This window comes from Plasmodium malariae (assembly GCF_900090045.1).
Source record: "Plasmodium malariae genome assembly, chromosome: 8".
Taxonomy (NCBI): Eukaryota; Apicomplexa; class Aconoidasida; order Haemosporida; family Plasmodiidae; genus Plasmodium; species Plasmodium malariae.
The window spans coordinates 2468536-2481768 of NC_041782.1; the positions used below are offsets into that span (position 1 = coordinate 2468536).

General features: G+C 18.7%; 3 pseudogenes, besides 3 other annotated features; 2 read left to right on the forward strand and 1 right to left on the reverse strand.

Annotated features, from left to right (window-relative positions):
• Positions 1-245: 245 nt before the first annotated feature.
• PmUG01_08058550 lies at positions 246-1001 on the reverse strand (annotated as a pseudogene).
• Positions 246-1001: a sequence feature (tryptophan-rich protein, pseudogene).
• A 5038-nt stretch (positions 1002-6039) lies between these two features.
• Positions 6040-6745, forward strand: PmUG01_08058600 (annotated as a pseudogene).
• Positions 6040-6745: a sequence feature (fam-l protein, pseudogene).
• Positions 6746-8734: 1989 nt separating this feature from the next.
• On the forward strand, positions 8735-9574 carry PmUG01_08058650 (annotated as a pseudogene).
• Positions 8735-9574: a sequence feature (Plasmodium exported protein, unknown function, pseudogene).
• Positions 9575-13233: the final 3659 nt, after the last annotated feature.

Consider the following 13233-nt stretch of genomic DNA (forward strand, 5'->3'; position numbering starts at 1 on the left):
AATAAGTATAAAATATATACAATTCACTTTGTGTCATGAACCAAAATGTCTAACAAATATCGAAATTATAAGTTTTCTATTGTACTTATTAGTTTTTCTTATTCTTCATTTATATAGAATTAAAATATGTACATTGGGAATTAAGTATATAAAGAATTTGTAACTTTTTCCGGTTCATTTTATTATAATATAATTTTTTTTTATGCATTAATGTGGTACGTTTTCTCTTCCTTAAGATTCACATTTCAGTATTTATTTTCTACCCATTTCCTATAAAAGGATATCAGTCAATCCTTATAGAAAATGTGATTATCTTTATCCCATCGTGTTAATGTAATTCATATATGCTCCACGTAATTTTCATTATTATGGTTCATTAAATAACGTCAATTTTTTTGTTCTCTTGAATTATTAACACCCAATGATGAAACTCTGAAACATTTATATAATAATATGTATCTTCTTTTAATCTGCGTCGATACCATCTTGTCTAATAACGGTCTTCGTATAATTTATGTGGTTTTAAATACCATTTATTCTTTCTCTTTTTATACCACTTAATAAATTTATTTGTTATCATTATATTGTAGTTGTGTATATTTTCATTTAACCATTTTTCAAATTCAGATTTTGAATAAAGGGATCTACTTTTTTTAAATTATTTTATCCCTTAACAATCACTCAAATTTGAGCATATATGATAAAAGTTATATTTATATTGTTTCTGTATATTAGGATTATAATATATTCATTTATTTTCTAAGATATTCAAAAAATTATTCCGTTCCGTAGTTTTGTTTTTAAACCAATTATTCTTTGCATTTTCAAAATCTTTTAACATTTTTTTTTCTTATTTAAAAAGAATTTTTCCCATTTATGATATTTAAATTCTTCTGATTCTTTAACTTTCAATATATACTGTCTTAAACATTGCATTTATAATATGTACAAGATTGTCATAAGGCTTACGCGGTGGTGGGCATTGTTTTACAAATAAAAATCTAAATAAAATATAAAAAAAATTATTTTTTAATTTAATTTTACTTTTAAATATAATTATAAAATTTAAATATATTTATTAGAAAATTTTTATAATACCCCATTAAAACAACAGCTGCTATCTTCACTAGTGGAAGATAATTTAAATATGTCAGAAGAAGTCGATACAAAAAGAAATATTGATTTCAACTTTAATAATATAAAGTTTTATATTATATTATTTAATTTAAAAAAAATATGTATTAAATTATATATGCACATATTAAAAATTAATATATATAAAAATTATAGGGGGAAAAAATAGAAAATAGTTTAAAAAAAAAATTTGAATTACTATTTGAGGGAAAATGATAAAATAAAAGTTTTATAATTTAAAAAAATATATATCTAAAAAATTAAAAATTGTAATTTTATTAAGAATTAATTTTACGGTAATATTAAATTATTTCTCCGAAGAATTTCCAACATTTAATTGCATGCAATTATATATTATATTATGCATCCCTTACCTATAATAATTTTAGTAGTATTTAATTATTGCATTTCTTTTTCTTTAAAAAACGTTAAATTTTAGAATATAAAAATAGAATGTTAATGTAGAAGGTAAATTATTTATAAGTATGTATAATAAACTTAGAGAGTTATAATAGAAAAACGCATTCATTCTTTTTTAACAATTTATATACTATTAATATAACTTAAATTTTTTTTCGTAATACAAATAGTATTACTGAACCCCATATTGTCATTATTTTATTTATTTAATTTTTATATGAAAGGATTACTTCAGTATATTTACATTATTATATTAAATAGATTGATATATAGACATTATAAAAATTAAATTAAAAAAGAAAAATGATAATAAATAGTTCAAGTAACAAACTTAAACTTTTGTTAAGAGTAATCACAAATGATAATTATATAAAATAAAATATACATGCTTAAAAAAAAATAATTTTATATTTAAGGTGTATTATTTTCCTTCATGCCTTTTTTGTACACTTTTTTTCATGTTTCTTTTTATTTGTCTTGTTTTTATTTATTTATTTTTTTAAATATATTCTATTAGTTTAATTTCCTTTTTTCTTTTTATTATTGTTTTTTTTATATATATGTGCATAATTTTTGATGTAATTTTGTTTTCTTACTTTTTCTATCCATTATTTATGTTAATTTGTTATCTTTTATTTAATTCTTTCTATTTTTTTGTTTATTTTAATACAATGTTAATAATTACTACAATTTTTTTGTATTAGGTAAAAGTATTCATAAAATGCATTTTAGTAAATGGACTTTGAATGAAATAAACATATGTAAGTTCACTTATTTATAATACTAATATAGCTTGTATTAATAATAATATTGTTTTAGTACATTTTATGGAGTTAATATATATTGAAGTAGACTTACTACATAAAAAAAATTTGTAATTCTAAGATAGTATATTTATGTAATTTTATTTTATCATATATAATTATACGTATTATAACCATTTAATTAAATTAAAACAAATAAGAGAGAACTTTAATAAATTTACGGAATATTTTACAAAAAAGAATATAAAAATAAAATTATATTTTTTTGTTTATGTTATATTTTTCCCTAGATATTAAATTATTTATTCATGCATTAAAAATTCAATTTTCAAGAAATTCTTTAACGTTTATCCAAGTTTCCCTATTATACATAATAATTTTTACAAGCATAAATGGTAATTGGTGAAAGGTCATTTAAATATATCATATGTATTATAATATTAGTTAGTTTACTTTGTCGGAGATAAATATTCTTTATTTTACAATAACATATATTAGTGCTAATTAATATATTAAAGTATTATTAATAGCAATGTAATGTAAATAAAATACTCAGTAATATTTCTACATAAATATGAATGAAGTTACAAAGATTTCTAAGAACCTATTAGTTAAATGGAAAAAGTAAACATTAGGATAGTTCTAGCGAAAAAATTTTTTTTATATGTTATTTTTTTTTTTATATTAAAATTTTTTGAAGATTAAAGTACAATTTTTTCATGTATTCATATGAAGAATGTTATTCGGATTAAATTTTAATATACTTACTCTTTATTTCCGTATATTTATGTTATTAAAACTATGTTATTTTCCTTTAGTAAAATAATCCTTTTTTAACATTTACTCTTAATTACTGTATGTACTAACTATCAGGAACAGTTTTCTCATGTAATATCATATCATGCACCAAATATAATGTTTTTTTCTACGCAACAATTTCCTGAAATAAAGAGAAAAATTATCAGTAATATTGAAAATTTTATTTACTTTCTCAATTCATTCGCGATTTAATTGAAGGATACATTTGATTTAATATCAATTATTATTATATAATCTAAGCAACGAAAGAGGAACACGAACTAATGTTTCTTCTATAATTTTGTACATCATCTATTAGGAGCATATAAAAAAATGCACAATATATGAAAATATACGATCTTCATGCAATATATTTCATTTTATTAGGTACTAAGCAAAATAAAAAAAATAAAATAGTCATAAAGTCATTTCAATGTTTATAAAATTTTGTTATTCTAATCTTGCACATAATAAATATAATGTTAAAAGAATATTATACAAAATGGAACATTTGTTTATATTTCTGATATTAAGATTAGGTATGAGGTATAAATATTTATTTATATTAGTTTAATATAAACATTTTTTGGTTGTATGCTTAATAATATATAGATATAAACTTATAATTTGAGATAATCTATTTTTCCTTAGTATTATAAACAAGTTTCATTATCTTTATATGCATTATATGTAAATGACATGTATTAATGTGTAAGCTCTTTTTAATTTGCATTATTTTTATTGCTATATTTACTTATTTAGTAAGGTTAATTACTATTAAACATGAAAAGATAACTTATTTAAAAAATGTTGCGGTGTATGGAAAATTATATTATAATAATTACAACTTTTTTATTATTAAATTCAAGAAAACGAGAAAATTTAGATAATATTAAGTTTTGAAAATATTTTTTTATTGTGAAAGAATTGAAGTACATTTATAGAAACGGACTTCCATGTATACATATATATATATATATATGTGCATTGATTATATATGCTCATCTTGATAATTATGAAACATTTACGTTATTATGAGGCTAATATTTAATGAGTTCTATATGAATATGAATGTTTCAATAATTATGCAGAATAATTTTATCCAAAGTTTTTTTGAACAAGGATTTAGGAAAAAACTTGGCCTACATATATAATTAAAACACTTATCTCCTTACCATTTAAATAAATTTCATATTAACATAATATAAATAATTAGAAGAAAAGAAATCTAAATATATTATCCGTATTCCTATAATGTAAAGTTTTTATGAAATTGATATACAGGTGTATATATATATAATTTACCTATTAAACATAAATATGCAAATAAATAATTTAATTATATTAGGAAAAAGGTGTAATAATGCATAAATACTTCATATTAATTATAAAATTTTTTTCAAAACAAAAAAAATAATAAATCCTTCTTTCTTTGAATAAAAATAGGAGGCATCTAAATATTATAAACTAATAAAATAATAATAACAATACATGGTATTATATATTAAACTATTAAAAGGCATAACTTAATGAACATTTATTTATTAATCATTTTCGTATATCAGTGAATAATTTTTAACTGAATTTTGTACTACTAATATTTGGTTAACAGATTACAGAAAAGATAATATATGTATTTGAGAAATGAAACTTCCCATAATTATTTGCTATGTATGAGCATACATATTTCTTATTTCTCATTTTTCTTTCTTTTTTTGTTAAAATATAGTTGAAATTAGGAAAATTCTGATTAATATTTAGAGATATACAAGTAAAGAAACTGATTTCATTATCAATGAATATGTTAAACTGCTTTTAATTTTTATTCTTTATATTATTAATATATTTTTTAAATATATATATTTAATTAAAAAATAAAAAAAAATTAATTTGGTGAATTTATAAACATAATATTTATAAATTAAATTTAATTAGAGAATAATCAATATTAAATTATGATATGATATTAAAAAAACAGCTCTTATTTACCTCTAAAATATGAATTTTTCATAGATTATATAGTGCAGAGTGTATTAAATTTTTTTTTTTTTTAAACATATTATAACATGTAGATGAATGCACGAGTTTAAATAGTAACTAGTGTATGATCTATGATTAATATAACATAAAAATGCTACAAATTTTTTTTTTTTTAATTTATTACTATTATTATATTGCTATAATAATTAAATTTTTTTTTTAAAAGGAAAATACACTTTTTGAAGTTAGAAATATTAATAAAAAAATATCATTAAAATTAGTAATTATTAAAATAGTAAATAGAACAATGCTTATATCTATATTCTGCATATTCTATATTGTATATAAATTCAACAGTTATAAATGTTATATAATAAGATACATTTTTTTTGTTTTTTGTTTTGTGATGGATAACTAAAAAATAATATTAATTTTTTTTAATATATATTTAAATTATGTTTTGAATACTTGTGGACAGAAAGAAATATTAATTATTTTAATTAAATTAGATTATATAAATAAAATTAAAATTTAGTAAGAAATTTCTAAGGTTATTTTTCTATGTCTATATTATAAAATACACTATTGTTATTTTCATATTATTATATATTTATGAAAACATAATTTAAAAGAAAAAGAGAAAAAAAGAGAGATTGTATCCTTTATCATTATAAGGTTACTATATCAATGTTAAACTTAACTTAATTGAATAAATTGCAATACTGTAAGTTTATATAATAAAACAAACAATTCTTATTTAATAAAATTGCTTCGTTTATACTTTTAGGTTGTAAATGTCATTTTTACAATGATATGGTGTGATGTTATTATTTAAGGATATTTGTATTATTTATATTTTTTTCGTTTTATTTTTATTATTAATGTTTTTTATAGCTAATATGTGTATTAATATAAGTTGAAAATATATACTTTATTTTTTTAGAGTATAGTTAACAGATTTGTGGATGAAAACGATTATCTTAGTAAAATATTAGACACAATAAATAATGGATCACTAGCAAAATGTATACAGGATAAGGAGTAAAATATTGCGTGCTTAAAAGAAAAAATACCAAATAAAGAAAAGAACGAAAAAAAAGATATAGATTATAATGAAAAAGGAACAAATAAGAGAAAAGAACAATAAAATATAAGCTCATTAAATAATTCTGAATTTATAAAAAGTATATGAAAAATAAATCTTGTATATTTGAAACATAAAAATATAAAAAGAACTCTATTTTATAGATTTTCTTAATAATAACAAAATAATTTGAGATAGGGCTTACAACGAATCAATACATAAAAAGTACGTATTATTAATTTCTTTACCTTTATTATTGTTTTTCTTGTTAACGATAGTGTTCTTTTTAGATATAATTGTACTTTTTGTATCTATTTATGACTTGGGGCGGTTCAGTTTATCAATGGAAAGTTAAGACATTTACATAATTGGTTGTATAAGGTCCCTTTAAATTTTTTTACGAAATTTTTAGAAGTTAAAAAAAATATTATATCATTGTTACCAATATTTTTGCAATTATAATGTATGTTGTATCTTTATATTATGTGTCATATTTATATAAATTATTGTTTGTTATAATATAAAAATTAAAAAATAAAAAAATATTAAGTTTAGAAAAAGATAAAAAAGAATAGTAATTAATCTATCATTTTCTTTAAACAAGTATTTAATGTGAAGTAGTATCCCTAGTATATTTGGTTATACATTTATTAAACATCCCTATAGCTGATTATATTTTATAAATCCCTCTATATAAGTTTAATCTTTTTAACACATAACAATAAAAAATATATTTCATTAGTTATCTGGTGAATTTGAACGTTTTAATGCTTTTCAATTTATATTATATGCTTGTGTTTCCTGTTTATTCAATATTATGTTTTCATATACGTGTTTTTGTATATATATATATATTTTCATAGAAAATATATGAATGCACATTAAAATGAATATATAAAAATAAATTTCATATAATTATATTAAAGTGTAATAATTTACGTTTTCTCTTTATGTTGTTACTCTCTGTATTTTTTCTTATTCTTGTGCTATATGATTATTCTTTCATACTAATAAGAGAACGAATTATCAGTTTTTAAACTAGGAATAAACATGTTTGTCTTATGTTAAATGAAATTATGCGAATATATTATATTGAATGGACGTACGTATAAATATGTTTTTTACTATAGAAAAAAATTAATTTTTTTTAAATAAGATTTATGAGATATATGTTACAAAATATTATTATTGTAAAAATCTTTTTAATGTTGCATTTTTTTATTTTATTTTATGAATATAAAGTAATAAATGCATAATAAAAATATATGTTTACTAAATATAGATTATTTGTATCTGTATTTGAATTTATGGATTCTATATCTTTACAGTCAGTTGAAGTGATTAAAGCATATATGATTATAATAATGTGTAAAAGTGCGATTATAATGCAATTTTTTAAAATTTATTAAATATATAATATTATATAGAAAATCTACATATAAATGAACAATATATTTATTTTATTTTTGTTGTTACTCATAGATTAAAATAACGAATTAAATATAATAATATCTTAATAAATAATAAAAATAAATTATTTTTTTTTGTTTTTCACAGTAAAAAGATTTTAAATATGTGAATGTGTCTGTAAAAAGTTAAATTATTATTAGGGATGATGAAAATAAATATATATTTTTTACTATAATATATTAATGTAGTAATTTTTTTTTTATATACTTTCTATTCTTTATATTTATAAATATAATAATAAAAGAGTTAATAACATTTTAATGATGTTCAGAAATATATGTAGTTTTTATAGGAAATGAATAATTCATTTATATTTATAACGTTTATTTTTATAATACTTTTAAAATTATACATAAATTCACAAATTTTTTGCTAACTATAAATTATATTTCATTTATATATAATAGTTCCTAAAAAAATATGTATTTTTTTTAAATAGATAATAATGTATATTTTATATATTAAAGAAATTATTACATTAATTCACAGCCTTTTTCAATTATGTTTACTCTCAAAGTAATTAATTATATATAACTATAACAAGAAACACTGAATAAAAACATTTATAAAATTGGAGTTATTATTGAAAACAACATGGAAGACCATAACCAGTTTCCAAATATATACTAGTTTACGTTTTCTAGAAATTATACTTTTTTATAAATAAATGAAATATTTTTATCACGAATTAGATCATTTTTATTTTATCTTAACTAATCTTCTTCTTCTTATTTTTTTTTTTTGAAAAAGTTTAATAAAAAAAAAATTTGCATTCCTTCACTATAAAGTAATTAATTTAAATAACTCAAAAGTTTATGGATTCTTTTTATTTAAATTATTTTCATAATAATTTTTATTCTCTTTTAAAACAGTCATATGTAAGAATTATTCTAAATACATTTTAAAGTTATTTAGAATTTGTAAAACTTAATATATGTTATATCTATATAAATTCAACTTTTTACATTTAAAATAAAATAAATAAACCAAAAATGATTACATGAGCAGTTATTTTTATCATTTGTAGGACTTAAGGTATATTTAACGTTTTAATTCATTAATATGTATTAGTATTAAATATACAATGAAAAAACATATTAAGTTACACATTTTTATTAAAAATTTCGAATTTATCCTATTTATTTAGATATGCTATTATAACGATAATGTGGTATTATAAAAATATTTCTTTTTTTTTTGTTTAACGCTTTATTCTTGAAAATAATATTTTCTTACTATGGATATATACATCCTTGTAAATAATATTGTTTATATTTTATTTTTTAAAATAACTGTGGTAAATCATTGAATGATAAGTATAAGACAGGTGTCTATATAGCTTCAACAACTAATCAAGTACTAGCAGAAAAATTAGCGAATGTAAAATTAACCAAAGTTGCTTAAGGTAACTATGAGAATACTAAATTAGTAGGCAAAAAGGAAAATATAACTATAATAAACAAAAAGCTGTATTACAAAGAGAAAAATTTAGAAAAATATCATTAGATAGGGAACAGGTAGTAAGGTATCATAGAAAAAAAGATCTTTTGTACTTAATAGAATAAATAGGAATTTTGAAAAACAAATATTTAATCAATTATGTTCGATACACAAAATTAAGCAAGATATGAACATTAATAAAAAGAATGAAGATAAAATAATACAAAAACAAATAGATTCAGGATTTTTTCCAACCATTTTATTTTTATGCACAGGATTTATATTTTCGTTACTGTGTATTCCATATGCCATGGAAAATAATAATACTGATCTTGTACTAATTTCACTTTTAATAGTACATTCAGTAGATTTTGAAATTGTCCTTGCCTTGTATGAATTAGGTATTATATATAAATTGATAAAAATTATAAAATATAAGTCAATATATGCAAAAAATCCTAAAAGTTTTAATAATGGTTTATAATTTTTGGTATGAAGAGCTTTTAGTGTGAAAAAAGAATATAAGAAGTATTATTAAAAATATCATATATAAAGATGATGTACACGCAATTACTAAATTTTTAAAATACTACTTATATAGACATAACTTTACTGATGTGAAATATCAAAAAATTTATTCTTAATACTTTGTGATGTTGACTGTTTTTTTTTTTAAATTTGTATTTTAAGTAGTTCTTGAAATGCAATTTAATACTTTTCCATAAAACATGTATATATGTTAAGGTATATTTGTATGTAATATATATGTATTTTCCATGAAGTTCATATGAAAAAAGTTAAGTGAGTATTATTTCATTAGATTAGTAGGAAACTTCATGTCGTTGACTTAAAAGTGCATTTTATTTGTTTTCATTCCTTTTATGATATTTTATTCCAAAATAATAATTTAGTAACTCAATTAAGAAAAATATATATGTTTTAATTTAATTGTCAATACCCTTTTTTTTTTTTGGTATATAATATAATGAAAAAATCTTTTTTTTTTGTTATTTCTGTAAAAAGAAATTCATTTAATATTTACTATATATGGTAAAATAAAAAATATTTCATAGTATTTAATTATTACAAATGCGCTTTTAATGTATATTTATACTTTGAAAGATGCAACTATAAAAATATAAATATATAATGTAAAATAATATTTTTAAGAATAATTATTTAAAGCTGATTACTAATTTTGAGGATTATAAAAGCTTATATCTAAATTAGGGATAAGGACAATTAATATTTTGCTTATTAAAAATGTGCCTTTAATACAATTACATAAGAATTAGCTAAATAAGTATAACTAGGATAAGATATAAATGTATATTATAATTCAACTTTTACTGTTTCTTTTGTTACAAAATAGTGTGCTAATTAGCTAAGGTCAATAGGTTATCTCCTCACACTCAATAAACATCTTTATTTTTGTTCTATCATAATAATTATTTCCTAAATATGATATTTCCATATTTACCGGTTCAATTTCAAATAACCGTAACAGAAATAAATAAATTCATTCGGAATAATGGAATAAGTACGAATGAATTATTATTTTTATGTTTATACCATTATCTATATTTGTTTATATACGTGCTTAAAATCATATGAAGTAGTTTTAAGGATATTAAAAAATATGCTTAGTTTTAAGTCAAGTTCTACGAATGTTTTGATACGCTTTATGCCCCTTTTTTAATATAATAAAATGTAATATATATAAATTAATGTTATGTTTAATTAAAAAACATGCCTTTTAATTTTTATTAATTTGATACGCTATAATAGGGTCGAACACATGTATAAGAGTATATTTATAAAATATGTAATTAAAAAAGAGATAAATATTAAATTTTGCTTGCAGTATATGTAAAAGTACTTTATGATATTATATTTAATATAACAAATTTGATTCTCTGTAAATTTAAAGAGACGTGCAAGTTATTTTTAACATTTGTTTTAGATATCGTAGATATTTACAAAGAATATATAATTTATTTATAATTAAGTTTATGTATGTTTCGTAGTCTTTTACATATAGGTTTATGCATTACAAAAAGTAAAACTAAGAAATGGAAACTTGCTCATTGGAAAATTTATAATCGTGCAAATTAAAATTTAAATAACAAAAAAGCAATTATTTTTTTATAATTTTTCATTATTATAAAATATTACATTATGCTTTTGAAATAATTAATTTTGTGTGTATATAATATAAATATATTATATTGAAGAATATTATAAATAAAATTTGCTGTTTGTAACAGAACCAATTTAACTTATGTATCAGATTTTTAACAAGAGATAAGATCAATATTTAAGGTTTCTGTATATATTCATTTTTAATGGGATACCTTATATGCTTTGTAGTAGATAAAATACACATATGGAAAGAAATATATATTTTTTAATGTCTTTTAAATGTTTATTTTTATAAAAGGTCTTTATGCACGTTTATAACAAATTTAAAAATACAAACACGTAATATATTTATGGTTGATAACATGGTAGTTACAAATATTCAATTTAATATTAGATATTTTAGTATCAAATAAATAAATGATAAGTTTTAAAAGGAGAATTTAGAGAACATTTTATATTATTTTTTTGGAATTATTAACTAATAATATTCAATATATATAGGATGAAAACTGTGTAACTGAAAGATCTTATGCAAAATCTTTTTTTTTTTTTTAATCCATTTTGGGCATCCGAGATGGAATGAATGAACTCGTATGAAATTCATTAATATATATTTATGTATCCTAATATTAATTTAAGTTTCGTATAATTATTTATCATTATAATTATTAAGCAGTCATTAGAATGTAGTCTTATCCGATTAAAAATGCTTTATATATTATTTAGAAATTAATGAGCATAATTTATATTATGCACTTATATTTTATATACTATAATGTTTTAAAATAATACATAGAAAATATATATTCATTAAAAACGTTTTTAAATTTAAGATAATTTTATATTTTGTTTTTTTAATGGATCGTAGTATATGACAAATGAAAAAAAAAATAAAAATATATATATTATGAAATACCCTCCAAATATAGTAAATAAATATGAAAACCAAATAAATAAATTGATTTTCTTCTCCAAATGGAAATTAAATATTTTACAAAAAAAGAAAAACAAATTATAATAATAAAACAATTATATAATGTTAAAATTATTAAAAAAGTATTACGTGTATAATTTGTATTTAGTAAATTTTGTAATGTGAAGGTATTATCCTATTTTATTTTATATTTTAACGAATATATATATGTTTATATATGTAGAGAGGATAGTAATTACTTCTTTAAAACAATGTATAATAAATCAATAGAATGTTGTACTTTTATTTATCATATAAATTATATAACATATATTATAGCAATATAAGTATTTCTTTGATAAGAACCTTTTAATGTTATAATTATTGTTTAGTTTCATTGTATTACATACATTATATTTTTAAAATTAACCTTTGAAAATTAAAAAAATTCTGTAATAAATATATTTCTTTAAATATCAAACTTTGTTACATTATGTGGTGAGAAAATGTTTTAAAGAATAAATGTTATATATTATTATAATTTCGTACATTCATAATATACTAGGTTGTATATTCTACCTGATTGTAAGGAATATGTATTTTTTTTTTTTTACTTTTAAAATTAACTTCTGAAGCGTTCATCTTTGTATAATTTTTATGTAAAATTTAAAGATGGTAATGGCATGGATGATGAAATATATCTTTGCTGTGGAATATTTATTCACGTACAAGTAGTAGTTGTGTTAATATATATACTCTTTGAGGACATATTGAGAGTAATTTTTATATGTTATTTAAACATGAACATAATTATTTACGTAATGAAGACTGTTGCAGATATATCACATGTTGGTTAAATGATCATATAACTAATAACTCAATTATATTAATGCCTTATCAAAGGAAAAAAAGTTATTATTGATAAGAATAAAAAGATATATATGATACTTAAAATATATACATGTCATCCGATTAATTTTATTCTACATTAATATTATATATTATGTGGAACACAAACAAATGAAGGATATTGGACATTAAGATTTAACAAAGTAAGTACAATAAAAAGTTGTTACTTTAATAGAATA